The sequence below is a fragment of the Dunckerocampus dactyliophorus genome, chromosome 4 (assembly GCF_027744805.1).
Source record: "Dunckerocampus dactyliophorus isolate RoL2022-P2 chromosome 4, RoL_Ddac_1.1, whole genome shotgun sequence".
NCBI lineage: Eukaryota > Metazoa > Chordata > Actinopteri > Syngnathiformes > Syngnathidae > Dunckerocampus > Dunckerocampus dactyliophorus.
Genome location: NC_072822.1, coordinates 22,694,228 through 22,714,067, shown reverse-complemented (window position 1 = coordinate 22,714,067; position 19,840 = coordinate 22,694,228). Strand labels below are relative to the sequence as shown.

The 19,840-nt window shown below is 40.4% G+C and overlaps 1 protein-coding gene across 1 annotated transcript in view; it reads left to right on the top strand.

Moving 5' to 3' along the window:
* Positions 1–19,840, top strand: part of galnt9 (polypeptide N-acetylgalactosaminyltransferase 9) — a 118,292-nt gene that overhangs the window by 74,417 nt on the left and 24,035 nt on the right. The gene's annotated exons all lie outside the window — the stretch shown is intronic.

Here is a 19,840-nt window from a genome sequence, read left to right as displayed (position 1 = left end):
TGTTGAAAGGAAGAAAGGAGACAGACAAGTGGTTCATCATTCTGTGTGTGTTCTATGAACAAATAAACCACCTACACACACATAATAATTATGATTAAAGGACTGGAATCTGTCCATAATGTCCCAAATCTAAAAGAGCCACTATCCCTTTTTCACAGAGGGTTACAAATGTGTGAATGCTTTGTTTGGGCGCTTGTGTGGACTAGTTTGTAAGGCACACTGTCTGGTCGTACGATAACCAAGACATATTTTTTAGTCATAATTTTTGTCAAAAGCCAAATCCTACAAATACCGGTGCCTACGAAAGCCGAGGTTCCACTGTATAAGCTTTGATTATTTTATTGCATTTTTCATGATGGAATCAATTTCATAAAATTTTATGGAATCAAAGTGACACACAAATTTAAGCCAATGAAAGCATCTTTGGTGGATGTAATGACACAAGGTTTTGCATATAAGTAAATCAGTGGGGAAAAATAAAATCCATTCTTAGAACGCGAAATATTTGAATGAACTATATTTTAATGAATAATCCCGCTTTGATTCATTTGAATAAGGTACTGTATATTCACATTTCACATTATGAAAATATTTCCCATGTTGCTTATCCATGAGGGTGCTATCTTAAGAGCCCAAAACCCCAATGGCATCAACAGGAGCTATGATTAAAATGTGAAAAGCTTGAATTTCTTAGATTGAAGTGTAGGCAAAAAAAAAATCCCTTTATGCAAATTTACAGCCAACCCAAAGGCTCTTTTGCTGCTGCTTGGAGTTGAATTTAATGCTTCATGTGAGCCAAAGACTTGGTGAAGAATTGGTTTGTGATTCAACTCATACAAATTCTCCCCAGCCAAGTGGAACCATTTTGACTCTGAACATTTGCTAAGCCTGTCGCAATGAGAAATGCTTGAGAGATAACACCCTTACCTTAAGTCCCTTGTATCCATTTCAGAATCGTTAGATGCCATCCATATGTTCTCTAAAGTATCCGTCACCAGTGAAAAAAACATCTGAATGAGGGCTTCTTTATTTGCAGAGCGCTCTTCCTACAGATTTAATGAAAGTGGTGATGTTTATGATGGTTGATGACCATTTCAGAGTCCATCATTATTCCGCATAGAGTGGAGGTTCCGCTGCATCAATAGGCAAGTTCACACCACCGGAAATAACAATGCAATCAGCCAGCTTTGTGCGTCTTTTTGTGATTGTTAGTGTGCGACTATTATTGTTATAAGTCAATGTGATGTATTATTCGCTAACCACTGGCCTTCCCCCATGGTTTCCAGATTTTTTCACTCAGTCCTTTTATGTAGCTGACAATCTATGCATTTAAATTACACAGAACGGATATCAATTCAGCAAAGGCTGCTAAATTAAGACCAGTGATTGTCAATTACTTTGTCATGCCCCCACTGGGGGACAGAAATGTTTTTGCCCCCTTCCCCTGATTTGAAATACTATTATTTATCTTTACTGTACAGACTGAACTTGCAACTGAAACCAGCGAAATGCAACAAAATGGAGAGCAGTGAAGCGTATTCAAGAGGCAAATTTCATGATGAATACGACAAATTCATACATATTGGCAGTTCTGCACTAATACTGAAAGTCCTCCCTGCCTCTCACGCCCCCCTGACAGTTAACAGCACCCCCCCCCACCCCCCACCCCCCTACAGGTGGGGCCTGCCCCACTATTTGAGAAGGACTGCGTTAGATGTTATTGAACTATGTGGTACGCTACTGTATTTTTTTAGTTTGTGAACGCAAGCACCACTGTAATTTATTTTTAAATATGAATATTTATTGGACACGTTTGATTCATGAAGCCAACATAAAATGCAATTAAATTTTCCCTCCTGTGTGTCCTCCTGTGCAAACATGAAACACACGGCAAAGAAATTGCTCATGTAAGCACATGTACTAGTGTGAACAGATCTACTAGCATCCGAATTTGCTTCAGAATTTAATGGAATAAACGTGCCTCTGACGAGTGCATGGCTTCTCCTATAAGACCAGCATGGTGCAGGCGTCTCATTTTGACATCAGCTGAGAGGTGGTGCCAGCTGGGATATGCTTGATTGACAAGAACAAGTTAAACAATTAGCTGGAGCAGCTCACAATAACTGAGTCTGCACAAACACAATGTGACCACGGGGGGCTGATGAAACACAGGGCCCATACAGAAAGGTTACAAGGTATTCATCATTCACAGTGAGATGCCACTGCTGTTGCTTGTTTGTTGTAAAAACGCCTCCAGGAAAATTGTGCACCGGTGTCTGTGTGAGTAAACAGGATGGTAAGGTTGATGGTTGGTCACATGTAGTGTTTCCACAATGAGTATCCAGTGTTTCAACCATCAAAACTAATGGTAAAGCTACGCTATTTAGGTAGGTTAATAGGTAGACTTCAAACATCCATACAGTGTTTAAACCATTCTTTAAAATGAAACCCAATCAATTGGATTTGGGTGGACAATAAAATAGTTATTTTCTATTAGCTCAATCGATCAATATCTGTCAAAACGAGAACACCCTTCTTGTATGTACTTTATTTATTTATCCCACAGCGGGGAAATTAACTTGTTACAGCAGCAAGCAAGCAAGATACGCAAGTAAAGAGTACAGTGTAAAGAATGCATAGTGACTACAATGGTTCAGGTGGTGCAGGTGTTGTAGAGCCTGACAGCGGTCGGTATGAAGGACCTGCGGAACCTCTCCTTCTTACACCGTGGGTGTAACAGCCTGCTGCTGAAGGATCTGCCCAGGGAAACAACAGTGTCATGTAGCGAGTGAGAGGTGTTGTCCATGATAGATGTCAGCTTAGCCAACATCCTTCCCTCCCCCATTTCCTCCACGGAGTCCAAAGGACTGTCCAGGACAGAGCTCGCTCTTATCAGTCTATTGATCCTGCTCCTGTCCCTGTCTGTGCTGCCCCCTCTCCAGCAGCCCACAGCATAGAAGATGGCTGAGGCCACCACAGAGTCATAAAAGGTCCGTAAGAGAGTCCTGCACACACCAAAGGACCTCAGTCTCCTCAGCAGGTGGAGGCAACTCTGGCCCTTCTTGTAGAGGGCGTGGGTGTTGACGGACCAGTCCAGCTTGTTGTTGTTCTAACCGCTACGTCTCATTTGCAAACAGGAAAAATGAGAAAAAAGGCTAGAAATAGGCGTTAGGACTTCCAACAGAAAGGTTAATGTGACGTTATCCTTTAATGATTCTTGTTGACATAGCATTACATGAGCTCAGGACTTTTGTTTTGTAATTAGCCACACATGTGTGTATTAGTGTTAGTACCCAAGATCAGTCTTGACCTGTCTGAAGACAACTACTGGGGGGCCTTACTGATGTCAGCACTTAATTTCCTGATACCAATATCAACGGATATTGATATAGACAGCAGCACTTCCATCAAACTTATGTCAGCTCACATTATGCTTCTTTTACTGTAATGGCACTGGATGCATTTCACAAATAAATTAAGACAAATGCTGCAATGTAAGTTAAAGAATCTGTGCCATATTTATTTTTAAACAGTCATTAAACAAGTCACAAAATAGTAATTGAATTCACAAATTAGAATCCAATTAAATAAGCTTGGAAAGCTGCACATTTTTATGCACGAACAACCATAGTGCAAGAGCAAGTATCAAACATTGGATGAATATAAACAGTGAAATTATAAACTGGGCTGATTTAGCATTGCTCCTCCGGTTGCTATTTTGCTGGATAACCACAGTATGTGATTCAGAGTGATTCTTCCTGAGGTGTGATATTAGATTAGAAGTATTGAAGGAAAGCGTCTTACACCCCCTGCTCATTACCACTTCTTTATAGTCATTGCAAATTGCATATTTACAATCCGAAAGCGAAACTTTCAAATGATCCCAGACCGAGCTAGCAAGCATGTTGCTCTGCAGAGCACAACACAGTTTTACCACTCGTGCACCAATATCATTATCGGCAGAAAAAACAATCCTGATATGATACAATTTCAAATTTTTATGCCAGTATTGATCAGTTGATATTATCAGACATCCTGATTATGAGCCAGGTGTTTTTAAATATATTTAAATTTATCAGTAAAAACACTGGTATTATGCAGCACAGTGGAAGTGTGTAGCACAACTGGGTTCTTGAATCTTGGCTCTGGCCTCTCTGTGTGGCTTTTGCATGTTCTCCCTGTGCTTGCATGGGTCTTTGTAATTCTCCATCACAGTCCAAAAACAAGCAAGTTAGATTAATTGGAGACAAAAATGTTCATGGATGTGAACGGCTGTTTGTCTCTTAGTCCCGTGGGATTGGGTGGCGGCCAGTCCAGGGTGTACCTCACCTCAGTCAGCTGGGATAGAATCCAGGCCACCCGTGACCCTGAGCAGGATACGTGGTAGAATGACTAAATAAATGGTTATGGTATTTGTGTGTGTGTGTGTGTGTGTGTGTGTGTGTGTGTTTAAACCACGCTACGGCCTCAGCATGATACAATATAAGATAATCATTCAATACTCACATACAGAAAGAAATACTGTTTAACTCCTCTCATGAAATGATTTCTTAATTGCCTCTGAAGTATAGCTTTTTTGTTTTTTTCTTTGATGTGTAATAAATCATTGTCTAAATATATCTGACAGCCAAACCATGATGGCAACCTCATCTGCCAAAAGAAAGGCTAATTTTAATCTTTCTGCGTTTACTTCACACAGTGTGCCCATGTGTCTACTTTGCCACCAGGAAGCAATCCCAACTGTGCTGTGAAATCTCTTATTTTCATAAAATCCTGATTAAAAACATCACTTCTAAGTTGGAAGTTTGATCTCACGTGGTAGTCCGCTTTCCTCGATGATCCGTGCTGAAGGTCGGCACACTTTACCTCCTTTGGCACGATTGGAATAGGTGGGTCAAGGCACGGCACAATAGCGTGCACGTGCACGTGTGAAATGCAGTCACCCTCACAAGTTCTTTATTATAACCAACACAGTTTTCAACAGAAACAAAACACAAAGATGCAAAGTAATGCAACACCACATCACACTCGCTCACCCGCGATGAGATTTAATTAATACGATCACTCCTCTCGCAAGAAATTAATCACATCCGTCACCTTGCGCAAAGAAACTATCAGAGCAATTTGAAATAAGATTGGAAATAGTCCAAAAAGTCAGAGAATTTGCTGTACAGTAATACAGCAGTGTACGAGTGATGTGACAAGCAAGTGCAGACCGATGGGGATGGAAGGAAGAGGGTATCGTGTGAATACGTCCTTAATAAACAAAGAAGCAATGAATCAAATTATTTTTCAAAATTCAAAATCATGTCTTCCCAACCACCTTGACTGGGCCTTGAGGCATTTGGCCCATATCAGTAGTGTGGCAAATGGAGATAATTAAAGTCTATAGCACTTGTACCAGCGAGAGAGGAAAGGGACTTAATTACACATCACTCAGTCCCCTCTGCATCCCTGGCACTGCTTTACATTCAGGATGAATGTCTATTAGTTAGGTACATTTAGCATCTACGTATATCATATTCCATTTCTAATGTGCAATCCAATCACATCATTCTACCTGCTTGATACATTTATTTATTATTTATTTTAAAATGTTGTGAAATTATTGTTGGGTTGTGATCAGGTCACATCTTTAGTCATTGAATAATATTAAAAAATGTATCAAATTGCTTTTGCAATATGCTTATGTTCATTATTCAGCCACACGGAATAAAATGGGTACATTTCGTCAATGGCAGGTATCGTTGCTCGCTCTTTTTTGTGTGCGAAAGTGTAAGCTACTTTTCTGAGACCCTTATGTGGTTCAGTGCAATCAGGCAAGATGTAGTATGGGACATTTTTATTGTGAAGGCCAGAAGTGTGTTGTTTGGCTTGGAGCTCTTGTCGGCTGTAATATGTGATCTTGTGGGACGAAGCTGGGTGTCAATAAAGTTCCCGTTGAGTTCATCGCTATGTCGTCGTCCTTTCATGTTTAGGTTTCACAGTGTCAGCGGCTGTCTTTATATGATGCTGTAACGATCTGATAATTATATTCAGAGTTCTGATGTCTGTGAATGCACCTGGCGTGGATGTGCTTGGTTGAGAATGAGGAAGGAGACGTGTTTTTTTTACACATAGAAAATCAAATATAATATACTGTAAATAGAAAGGATAATTTAAGTGCCTGTGTTTTATTATTGGTGAAATGAAATTGTTACCCATTTAATTTTGAAATTTGTGGGCAATACTTTATTTGTTCTGTTGTTGGATTTTTGAAAAATAGAAGAATATAACATGTTTATGTCTGCATAAAATGATCTTACAAACATTTTATACCACATGAACAATCGAAAGCATAATCCTGAGCAGACATGTTCAATCAGGACAGCTGATGCTGATGAAATTGCGCTGGCCTTGAGCATTTACAATCTGCAGCTTCCTGCAGCGAGATCAGTGACCTTGTGAAGGACAGGAGTGTTGCTCTGAGGCGGCAATAAGCCCCGGCCATCTGTGGACACGAACCACTCTAGCAGCTTCTAAATCACCAGCATGCCCAAGTACATCAAGAAGCAAATGATAGTGGGCGCTGACCATATGTGAGTCACTTCTAACAGGAGGGACATTAAAAAAAGATGAGAACAAATCTTAGGCTATGGACAAATTCATCTATTATATTTAATTGAAAGGTAAGAGACTGAGAGACGTATCAAATATGGGATACGTGCCAAAATTAGAAATGCTGTGTACATCCACAGCATCATTTATTGACCTCGGCATCTCAAACTCCCATGGGAGTATACCATACTACAATGCAGTACTCCCTTTAGTCAAGTATCTCAATGAATATGGTCTCAAGACATTGATAACAGTGAATAGCTCTATCATTTCAAGTTTTGTCCAGATAGAGACCCTTATTATATCAACTTGAGGTCTTGGATCAACGCTTACAGTAGGTGTCTTATTCATGATACACAACAATTTTTTTTTCTCACTACACAACTGAGAAGCAACATGGGTGGAACCATCTGCCCTCCATGGATGCATCATGCAGTAGCATTGGATATTGATCCAGCATTTGTCTTTTTCAATGCCTGCATTATTTAGAGGTCGGATCAATCTGTTGAAGCTTAATGGACTCAATTTTAGTTACACCAATGTTGATTCTTGTTTGTTCTAGCTTGCATCTGTGTCAGGAAAGTCATGCAAGTGATAACAGATTAACAATTAACAAAAAGAACAGTGTCTATGCTTTATTGATAAGACATCACCAAACATTTATTTAAAATCAAACCATGAATGTCAAGTTCTTTAGGACTTTACGCCAGCCTGAAGTTGAAAGGGTCGAGAAGATCGTAGAGGACGCTTTATCAACTCAACTCCAATCGATTTTGTGATGCTTACTTTAACAATATTCGCAAATTTTAATAGAACGATGAAGATATAACTGAAGTGTAGACTTTTAACTTTATTTTAACTATTTTATCTTTAGTTTTACAAAGTTATGGAAATGACCATTTAGTAATTGGAATTTTCAGGTGTTATAGTGTTTTCAGGTGTAAATATAACCTTAATACCTTTAATACTATAGGGGTGGGACTCCCTAGCCATTTCAATATTTGATTTGTTCACGATTCAGAGGGTGGTGATTCAATTTGATTAGACATTAACATTGTAGATCCGTAAGTGTATTATTAAAATACACCCCATTTGTTTCAATCGCTCGACTGTCAGTTTAGAACGAAGATCTTATTCTCACTTCTACTCGAATTGTAAGTAGGACGAGGAGGTGGTCAATCAAAAATCTCCTTATTGCAAAAACAAAACAGGCCTCTCACACAGCCATCCTCCTCCTGACCCGTCAACACACACACACACACACGCACACACACAGGTTGAAAGGTTGCTAGTGTTTTCACTTTTATTAAATTTTTATAACTGTTTCATTTAATTCTTGTATTTAGTGTTTTTTTTGGTATTTTATGTCCTTTTTGATCTTTGCATAAATACCGACTGTAGTCATTTTCTGAAGTATGTCAATTGTAAATGTTTCACCTTTTGCAAATGCGATATTTTGAAAGGTTAGTAATTCAGTAACTTAAGATAAGCACTGCACATACAGCACATGTAGTAGTACAAGTAGTTTGTCCAAGTGGTGTCGTTTGACTTCCGCTGCGGATCAATTTGAGCTGTCCGTCTTTTTGTTTCGTCAGCCTTGTATTGTTGATCCAGACTCACTGTAATTTATGCTTCAGCAAATACAGGTGTGGTAGCAGTTTGTATTTACACAATGAAACACTGACAAAATGTTGGAAATAGCGGTTGCTAAACGTCTTGTGTGTGTCCACATACCCCAGTGTTTACCCCCACTACATACCCTCACTATTTAAGATTCAAGGCCAGCGATAATTATATACTCTAGACCTTGTCAGCTTGCGTTTTACTAATATAAATCTCCACTTCATTATAATCTCATCCAAGAACCCCCCACCTAATGATACTGCCCTCTCTGCAGGCGATATCCACACCATCCAATACAGTAACTTTTAACAAGCCCAGATTGTCTGATCCTCCCCATACCTTCCTATTATTCAATGTACTTCCTCCAAGCATCACTTAATTAGATCATATAATTACTGCTGTCAGATGTCTTTGACTCAGGCTGAAAACTTCGAATGACCTCACCAGGCAGAAGGTATATGAAGGGTACTGACATATGCTGATTTAGCTGCAAAACCAAAGGCAATGACGGAATGGAATTAGTGCTGTATTTTAACATAACTAAACAACAAATGAACATGTTTTAAACACCAGCTACAATACATACAGCATTTCCATTGGCCGCCAGTGTTCAGATGTTTTCTTTGAAAAGAGTCAGGTTAGTAAACTATGAATCATTTGACCACACAGTCGGGAGATCGGGAAGATCTGGGTACGAATCTCCTTTGGGCATCTCTGTGTGGTGTTTGCATGTTCTCCCCATGCGTGGGTGGGTTTTCTCCGGGTACTCCGGTTTCCTCCCGCTTTCCAAAAACATTCATGTTAGGTTAGTTGGAGACTCTAAATTGTCCATAGGTATGAATGTGAATGTGAATGATTGTTTGTCTATATTTGCCCTGCGATTGGCTGGCGACCAGTTGAGGGTGTACCCCACCTCTTGCCTGAAGTCAGCTGGGATAGGCTCCAGCATACCCGCGACCCTAGTGAGGATAAGCGGCATAGAAGATGGATGGATGGATGTAATGTAAAAAGTGGTGGTGCACAAGTATTTTTCAAGCTGATACCGATACATATAACTTCCTCGTTCTCAATACAGATGACTGAGAACTTTTTATCCTGTATCTATTATTTTGAAATTTAGATGTACTGTAGTTTGTGCACACCTGGAGGGAAGAACGACTCCGACAAAGTGTACCCATATATTTGTCTTTACCAAATATTATCACATCACTACTATTAACAAAACATTACAAAAACAGCGGCAGCTCCTAAGTACAAACCATGGCTCCAAGGGATTTACTAGCCGACACAAGCCAGTATCTTCAACAATGCTAAAGTGCTGGTCGTTCAGCACCATCATTTCCATGATGAAATCAAAGATCACTTTAGCCCTCGGGTTGTCTCTGGCAATTTTTTTTGCACTTTTAAAATGCTGCAGCGTTAGGAACAACCCCCGGGCACCGGGTGTCTCAATGATGCTGGCGTTTTAGGTGGCTGCTAAAGTTGAATGTTGTTGAAGCTTGATGTTTTTTTCCCTCATCAAGGAATGTTGGCAGAACATTTGGAGCATTTGACGAAATGTCACCCTTTGAACCAGTGACAAGTCCCACGCAATCGACGGCATGTTTGTTTACAAGTGAGCTCAGAGGAAGTTACGACAGGCCATTTGTAGCACGTCACAAAAAAGAAGCACTTGATTTTCTCATGCTAACCAACCGACCGCATAGTGTGGGTAATCTTACCTCAGTCAAATAGATCAAATCAATCAAATAGAATGAATGATATAGACAACATGAACTGGAGTCGAGCCAAGGAAGCAGAGAGTCACTCTGTATTGTGTTAGTGTGTGTGAAAGACTGAGAGGCACCGCTACTCTCTCTGGCTGTAGCGAGTCTGTCTAGGGAGGGGCGGTCGCTGTGTGTGACTGGCCAATCACAGAGCGTGAAGAGTGAATACATAAGTAGTTACCCAATGAGGATTTTCCTTCATCACTATTACGGATAATGACGAGCCGTACTCATTTCATGCTTGAACTTGGCAAAAATGCATCATCCGTAACAGATACTCATCTAAAACAAGTATCCGCTCATCCCAAGTTGTCAGTTTACCATCACTTCCTGTTTGACATGACGTGGGTGGGTAAACAAACAAGACTTGGGTAAAGTATTTAAGTGCTCCTGTGTCCTGTGACAAAGATGTGAGCTATGTTCCAAAATTGTGGGATATTTGCTGCAGCAGTCTGTTATGCCTTTCATAATGATCAATTAATAAGCAGTGAAGCCCAACACTGCAATAATCTATGCATCTTAATCAATGTTAATGTTGCATATCCTGCTTTGATGATGGAGGTCAACAAAGTCATGCATTTTCTAAACCTCATTTTAGCCATAATTTGTTTTTGTAATTGTGTTAGTGACCCTGAAATTAGGAGAACATATGGAGTGTGAAAGTGTGAACTTACAGATGCAACGAAACAGACCTTAGAGCTGTCAGACAAAAACTTAGTTTTGGTTGACCTGCTTGAAAATGTACAGCACACACCGTAGGAAGAATACACACCATGTGCAGCACACGAATGCAGTGTGTGCCTTGTGCTGAGTAAGCACTGAGGAAAAATAACATTGCTTATCAGTTACCTTTTTGGACTTCATTAAAGAAAACGAAACCTGTCGCCATGGAAGTGAAAATGAACATCATGAAACATCCCAGAGAGAAGACACGCCCACCAATATTGACCGCTCTTTTGGTCCCAACTGCACGACTGTCACGACCATCATTAAGGATGACGATTATTTAATGCTAATGAATGCTGGAAGAGTCATGGATTATGTGCGCTGTTACAAGGAGATTTGGGAAAAGAGGTTATTCTTCCAGAGTCGAAAGGCCTGCAAGACAATCACATGGATAAAAGTAAGGAGTTGTCCCTTTTTATCACTGTTTAATTCTTGTACTTAATCTATTTTATTACTCTATTTATTACAGTAATAACCAACAACCAACCTATACTGCTTGTCTGAATAATGTAAATTCCTTCTTTGGAACATCAGCAAGTACAATCCCAGCAAGAAATGAGATGGTTGATAGACCCTTTGCTTCATCATAAAACGGCAGTGATCTTTGTATTAGCATATCATCATGTTGTTGGACTTCACACGCAATAGATTTGATAACTCAGTTGGTAGCCTGTTATATTCACAGCTTTCTGATTACTTACAGATTAGTCTTTGTGTGAATGGACATTGCAATGCTCTAACACCAAATGTGATGTTAAATAAAGACTGACTGGAGACTGACAAGTCCACAGTGTACCCCACCTATCACCCAAAGTCAGCTGGGATATGCTCCTGCTCACCCTAACCCAAATGAGGACAAGTGTTACCAAAAATGGATGGATCAATGGAAAACCTGAATCCGACTTTGATTTTCATCTTACTTTCTTAACATCTGATATTCAATGACTTCAGTTGACTTTTATTTCAAAGTTGTCCATATGTAAACCAGCTTGACTTGTCTTATCAGTGCAATTGATTAATCAGCACCAACCAGATGGGACAGACATTTTGTTTTATATTATTATGGTAAAATAAGGATACATTTTAAAAGTGACATTTTAAATAGTAATTCTAAGCATCCATTCTTTTTCTTTCTTTTAACCGGGTTCTGGTTGTGGGGGCCGAAGTCTCAGTAGGGAAGACCAGACTTCCCAGTCTCCAACCGCCTCCTGCAGTTCTATCATTCCCAGGCCAGCTGCATGGCATAATCCCTCCAGCATGACCTGTCTACCCTGGGGCCGCATCCCTATCGGGCAGGCCTGGATCTCCTCACCAGGGAGACCTCCTCTTATGTGGAAGAGCATCGGCTCCATTCTGAGCCCCTCCCAGATGACAGAGCTCATCATCCTACTTCTAAGGATCAGTCCAGCCCCCCTGCGGAGAAAACTCATTTCGGCCTACCCACTATCTTGCTCTTTCGGTCACTACCCAAAAGCTGACCATATGACCATATCTGAGGGAGAGTTTTGCCTTCTGGCTTTGCTCTCTTTTGGCTTGTCGATCTCACGCTCCAGCCTTCCTTTACTTGTGAACAAGACCCCAAGATAAGTGAACTCCACGTGAGGGAAAACATCACTCACAACCTGGAAGGTACAATCCACCCCTTTCCAGCTGAGAACCATGGCCTCAGATTTGGAGATTGTTGAGTCCCAGAAGCTTCAAGTTCAGCGCTGTGAACCGCCCCAGTAAACACTAAAGGTCATAGCTCTGGCATTGCAAAGGTTCAGAGTATTATAGAGTAAGCTCAGAGTATTGTAGATTGCACAACCAGCTGACATCCATCATGGACAACACCTCTCACCCGCTACATGACACTGATGTTTCCCTGGGCAGCTCCTTCAGCAGCAGACTGATACACCAACAGTGTAAGAAGGAGAGGTTCCGCAGGTCCTTCATACCGCCCGCTGTCAGGCTCTACAACACCTGCACCACCTGAACCATGTTGTAGTCACTATGCATTCTTTACACTGTACTCTTTACTTGCGTATCTTGCTTGCATGCTGCTGTAACAAGTAAATTTCCCCGCTGTGGGATAAATAAAGTACATACAATACAACCATTCTTCAGTATTTTACTGTACATTACTAAAAAGGACACTACTTTAACTATACCTTGTCTGTACAAAATAACACCTTGAAAAGGCGAAAGAGAGTCAAAAGTGATCGTGAAGAATGTCTGTCCACATAAAAACATATTCACCAGCTGTCATGCGTATTTTGTCCCAGCCTGAAAAAGCAACCGCTGCATTACATTGGTATGTTCCAATCCTGGCACTGCACACGCAGAGAACTGGGATATAATGTTTGTAGGCCTACTTATCCATTTACAGTGGTAATGTGACATTTTGTCATAATCTGACCATATTAAATACTATTTTTGACTTTACTATTTTTTGAGCCTGGATTATTGGGGAAAGTACTGTCATGTTCATCAAACGAGCATCTGTGTGTGTGCACTGATGATGCATATGAGTGTGCTACATTCACCAGTTATGTTGGTTAAAAGGACAAGGTTTCAAGAAGGTATTTAATACTTTCAATATACAGAAATATACATGTGTTGAAAGTTTCAGGATAAATGATAAGAAAGATGCGAAGTTTGTGGGTTTGTTTGAGTGTCCAGTTCAGCCCGCGACACAAGGTTGGCTTTGAGTTTTGGCCCTGTGCGATTGAGTTGACACCCCTGTCCTAAGGCTTCCACCCTCAACACGTTGGCTGTGCCTAGGAATTTTGTTCATAAAAATAATGAACAGAACCGGTGACAAAGGGCAGACTTGTCGGAGGCCAACATTGACCTTGAACAGGCTCGACATCCTGCCGGCAATGCGAACCACGGTCCCGCTTCAGTTGTACAAGGCATGCACGCGCACAGGCACAGACTCAAATGTTATTGTAAATGAAACCTCTGATATTAAAATCTGTCTAGCTGATGTGACGCAGACAGAACAAACACCCAAAATGTTAACAACTTGCAGTGGGAGGTGAACACAGACTCTGGCCAACTAGCAGAACACCATGTTGCATGTCCAGGCATCCATGGAGTGACAGCCAATTACATTTTAGTAGGAAACAGCAGAGCCAATGATGCGGTTGTTGGCGGTCTAAAGGGAAACAGGCTTCATCTTCTGCTTGGTCCTAGTGCTTGACCCGTCTCCATTTAAAGCTGCCTTTTGAAAAAGTGTAGGGACATTTCCTCACAATCACCCCCCACACACACAAAACAGACACACACACCCATCCCCCGTACATTACTCTGTGACCGAGATGAAACACACGTTTCCAGACGTGCACACTTCAGGTGACATAAACAGGAAGATATGAAGCCAGCAAAATTACATCTTTTGAACTTGTGGAGCAAAAGGACAAGGATGTGAGTGTCAATTTTACATTGTGCCCCTGGGACAAACAACTCTCCACGGCTGCCAACACGACTAATCTCTCAAAGCACCTACAATGCCATCACGCTAATGTGAAGCTAACAGCTGATCCCGGTCCCTGAGGCTGTTATGGTGCATTTCAGGTGACATTGTGTTGTAATCCAAAAGTAATGTAACTAGTAGTGTAACTAATTACAGTGTGTAACTGAGTAAAGTAAGGGATTATTCTTTTTTAATAACTGTTTTTTGGAGTAATTATCCCAATAGTGGATACCATCTACCAAGTTCTGATGTAAAACCCAGGTGCCCATCCTCGCCTCATTTTCTATAAGGTTACTCCAAATACCTCCTGATGGTGTGTGTTTGAACATGAACTGTGTCAATTGTGCTTGCATAGTGGAGGTGGACTCTGGTTGACCTAAGGCAACTGTTACATTTTTGGGGTAAGCCTGAGGCTTCTGTTTGTTGCTCCAGGCAAATTTTATTCTGCTTGCCTGGGAGATATGTACGTCTGGTGGGATGAGGTATAACATTAACTTTGCATGACCTCGGCCCACCCTTTCATCATTTCAATCTGGGTTCCAAGCGCCTCAAAGTCTGCTTCTCTCCTGCCCCCTTTTCATGTTGGAACACCACTTGGCAGCATCGCCCTGGCAGACTAGGCGTGGGAGGTAGAGCCCCTATTCAATGCCATCAGTGTTTGAAGACTATCATTTAAATATAATAATAGTATCATATAATAAAATGTCAATACTATCTTTATGTTGTGGTAACCTATCACCAAGTCAATTGTAATGCTTAGAAATGAGCAAGTACACCACTACCTGTACCTGTACCTGTACCTGTATCTGTTCACCCACCTAAATTATCTGTGTCTGTACTCGGAGTGAGCGGGGCATAAACCAGATGTGGACGTGGTTTAACTGGAACTTTGTGGGGCTTATATTGGTACATTATTTTAAGTCTGAAATTGATATGGATTGATCAGACATTGCTATATTTATTGTTAATTATTCAGCTATATGGGTACTGTGTATATGTGTAAGTGATCTGTAACACTATTATTTAGTTATTATTTTAATGATCTGTTTGAAGTTGCTGATTCATGCAGGGAAATAATCTCATAATAATAATCATATAATCTTTAGAATAATCTGGAGGGATAGTCGCTGTGTATCACTGGCCAATCACAGAGCGTGAAGAGTGAATATATAAGTAGTTACCCAACAAGGACTTTCCTTCATCACGATTATGGATAATGACTAGCTGTACTTGTTTCATGCTTCTACTCGGTAAAAATGCAGTATCCGTAACGGATACTCATCTAAAACAAGTATCCAGCTCATTCCTAGTAATTTTTCTTTATGAGCTTTGGCGTTAGCGTCATGAATTCCTTCGAGAAAGTCAGATTCTAACTAGGGATGCTCTGATCGATCGGCCACCGATCAATATCGGCCCATTTCCATAAAAAAACATGTGTGTATGCCGATAAATGCCTTTCAAAGCAGACCACATAAACTGATCGGTGTTCTGCGATTTTGCCAACAAAATGACAAGTCTCATGTAGAGCTTGACACAGGCTATGCCAATCGATGGCAGCATGTTTGATCACTTCCTTGTCAAACCTATTGTCATTCGACTATTCATGCATCTTTGTTTACACGCTTTGCCAACCTGTCACTGACTGTACTTTAAATTGGCGGCTGTTAGCTAGCTAGAATTATCTGCCTAGCTTCTCGTCTTCGGGCTCCAAATGTGACTTTGTACCACCGTGACATTTTGTTTTTAACGCAAACAAGTAATGTGGTTAGTTTGGAGCTTGACTTTGTCCCACAGGGAAGTGGATGTCACGTTCATGGGTGTTGTCATTATACTAATTATGTCTTGTCCTCAAAAACACTATTTCTGTGTGGTTGTTTAATGAACATACTGTAAACAATTATTCAAAGTGAATTTGTCTTTGGGATTAATAAAGTATCTATCTATGTACATAGTGTGTCCAGCCTTATGATGGCGATACTATCACAGAGGTCTCTGATCTCACCAGCTGATTTTGTGTAGCTCACAAAGGGTCAAATAATATTTGCTTAAACTCTTAGTAGTTTTTTATTATAACTGTTGGCTGCAGACTTTATGCCTTTACATAATGACATATGACCACAAAATAGCATAAAGACAATGTTCACGCTGTTTAAGTGCAGATCTGCGCCATAAATAAAGTAGTGTACAACTTAAATTTTGCCAGTCACAAATAAAACACAAACAGTTGACAGCTCTAATAGTGATGAAAGTTGGAGACCCCTACAATCTGGACACATAATTTATTATATTTTAAATTGAGCAGAACATTTCTATTTAATAGTTATTTGTATTATTTTAATCTGTTAATTTTGTAATCTTGAGGTAAAAAATAATTATTTAACAGTTTATTTCCCATGTATTTGTAAAAGAACAAAAATAATTTCACACAAATAAAGGCTGAAAAACACAAGCCGTCCAAACGTTTATTTTTTAATAATTACCTATTTGCCAGGGGCCCTTAGAATTGTCTTTATGGTGCCCCTGCCCAATACCACTCATTATAAATAAATTTAAAACTGTACAGTTAATCTATTTGATCGGTATCGTTATAGGGCGATCTCACTCATGGATGATCGGTATTGGAATAGGCAGCATAAAACCCTGATCACAGTATCCGCAGTATTAATTGCTGCTATGAAATGTAAATATAAGTGTGATCACATGATACTGTTGAATCTACAGTAAATGTGCTGCAGTCCTGTTTCTTGTTCCGTGGATGGAGCTGAGTAATGATGCTAATGGAAATGTGTTTACTGCTGTTAATAGCGTTTATGCTTTTTATAGCTCGTGTGTTCTGTAGCCCCAGGGAGCTTATCACTTAAATGCCCTAGATGCAATCCACTAACTGCAGGAACAGTGACAATTAAATTAAATTAGCAATTACATGATACTACATAAAAATCACATGTGTTAGATGCTTAGTTTTAATGATGCAGACTAGAATTTTATGAGGTGGTCAAAGCCGAATGGACTTGAGAAATGTAGTCCAGAGGTCAACCTGTGTGTGGGATGTCAAAAGGAGCAAGAAAATGAAGGATTTCACACCTTATCCATGTGTCAACATCCCATGGAAACTACTAATGTAGTATACTATTACAGTGGGCAGTGGCAGAGTCACAATGTTTCATTGGGGTGGCCAAGGTGAGACCTTTACTCACATATAGGTGGCAATAAGTTGATACCTGAATTGTCTAGAAGGCCAGTCGGGTAGCTGGAGAGTGACCAAGAGTGGCCACTGCCACCACTGGCAACCCCGTAGCTCCGCCACTGACAGTGGTACTTAAGTCACCAAACATGATCTGTCATCTCAAAGTTGGGATGGTTGATGATATCAACCAACAGATGCTGGGGGAGAAAATGAAGCGCATGCAAGTTGAACCAACGCCAGACTTCTGGGTTATTGCTTACCTGCAGGCCTCAAAATGTCCGCATGTATCGTAAATTCCGGTGTATAAGCCGCACCCATTAAATTTAGAGGAAAAAACAGATTTGTTCTTATAGAAGCCGCACAGGTACAGTATATAAGCCGCACCGGTATATAAGCCACACGTGTCTACGTCATGAAGCGGCATATTGCGGCGCACACGAGTCCGTGAGAAACGCTGAAAAGGGTGGCTTCTCGGCATGTTTTGGCTGTTTCCTGAACTTTTTTTTGCCCTTATGATGGACTATCTTAGTAATAGCATTTTCAGAATTACATATTTAAACCATTAGTAGTCATTCTGAAGTATTGGAGATGTCATGAGATTAGAACATGACTAGACCAAGCATCATGGCAAATGTAGTTTTTAGGCACACATTAGCCGCACCGGTGTATAAGCCGCAGGGTTTAATGTTTGAGAAAAAAAAGTAGTGGCTCATACACCGGAATTTCCGATAATGTGTCTCTGTGCAGACTCTGAGCTTCACAAAAGCCCCACAGGGGACTTTCTTGTCTTTCTTTCTGTTTACAGTGTATATTGGATGATTTCCAGTACAACACTGGTTTCTTCCGAAATAGAGTGGGGTTGGACAAGGACTGTGTGGACACAACTGAACATCTATCCGTCCATTGAGAGACAGGGTACACCTTGGACTACTCACCAGTCAATTGCACTTATGAACAATTTAGAATCTGCAATTACTAACAGTGTGGTAGGAAGCTAGAATCCCCGGAGAAAACACACGCACGCACACGGAAACATGCAAACTCCACACAGAGATGTTCCACAGGGATTTGAACACGTGATCTTCCGTCTGTGAGGCTGACATGCTAACCGATAGGACACTGTACAGCTGCACATGAAAACTGCAAAGACCAAGGAGATGGTTCTGGACTTTAGAAAGGGCAGAACCAGTCCAACTACAGTTAAAATCCATGCTACTGACATGGAGCTTGACAATAAACTGGATAGTATCTGTCACTTGAGGAAACAGAACTTGATCATGAGAAAGTTCAAACCCATTATACTGCATGTGATTTAGCAGTGCATCTTCACTAGCAGATTGATTTCACCAAAGTGTAGGACTGAGCCGAAGCAGCTAGTTTCTTCCAACCGCCATGGGACTCTTTAATATACATTCAAACCTTTTCGTATGATTCTGATTTCACTAAAATGTTTGCCAAAATTTTGCCTCAGTTAGCCATTCATTTGGCAAACCCAAATGAGAATGTTACACAAACTAATCAGTTTGCCGCATCAACAATAAGTTCCATCTTGGTGAAGAAAGAAGAAATCAAGGAAACTAATGTTGCAAATTGGGTGTTAATGAAACCCAGACCACAAACGATTGAAGATTTTGAGAGGTTGTTGGTGGTGTGGATCCTCTCCTCTGCGTCCCCTCTTCTCCTCCCTTTGCGCTCTCCACTGTCTCAACAAACTTCAATAAAAGTAAAATGACGTTCAATTTTCATTTATCCATTTTATTCGTCATTTACAATGATTTCACATTTCACATTCTGCATGTAAAACTATAATTATTGTCTGGAAGGGATTAATTGGATTTATATGATTTCCTATGGGAAACTAATGGATCCTATTGGGATAAATTAGTAAAGAAAACCGAGGTACCACTGTACACAAATACCTTTCACGCTAGTGTGCATTTATCATCACATTTGCCAGTGATGAGCAATCAGAATAGGTAGTCTGAGCCAGCAATCTGCTGAGTGCCACCTGTTTTTCCTCAGAATCACCAGATCAGGGATACTGTCAAGCATCAAAAATAGTCATGTTAGCAAGCACATAATAGTCAAAGACTTCATATATGACATATTCTTTAATAATTTTTAACCACGTTAAGAAATAAACTGCAACCTCCCATTTTCTCGCCGTGTTGAGATTCATTTTGAACTCAACTAATAAATATTATTCTAACACCAAGTGTAATGGCAGTTAAGTTTGAAGTCTCCTAAGTAGTATTATGCTTAGTAGTTAGCCAAAAAAAAACTACCGCATCTGCATTATGATCTCTAGAATTGCAACTGAACCCTGATGTGATCTACTATAACATTGATCTGCAGTAAGATTAATTACTGTTTAAATGCTCTCTTAACGCAGTTCAGCCCTGCACCAACCGGGGTTCGAACCTACATCTGCAAATTCATGCTAAATGAGAGTTACAGTAAGTTAGGCAGCGCTAGGCAATGAGC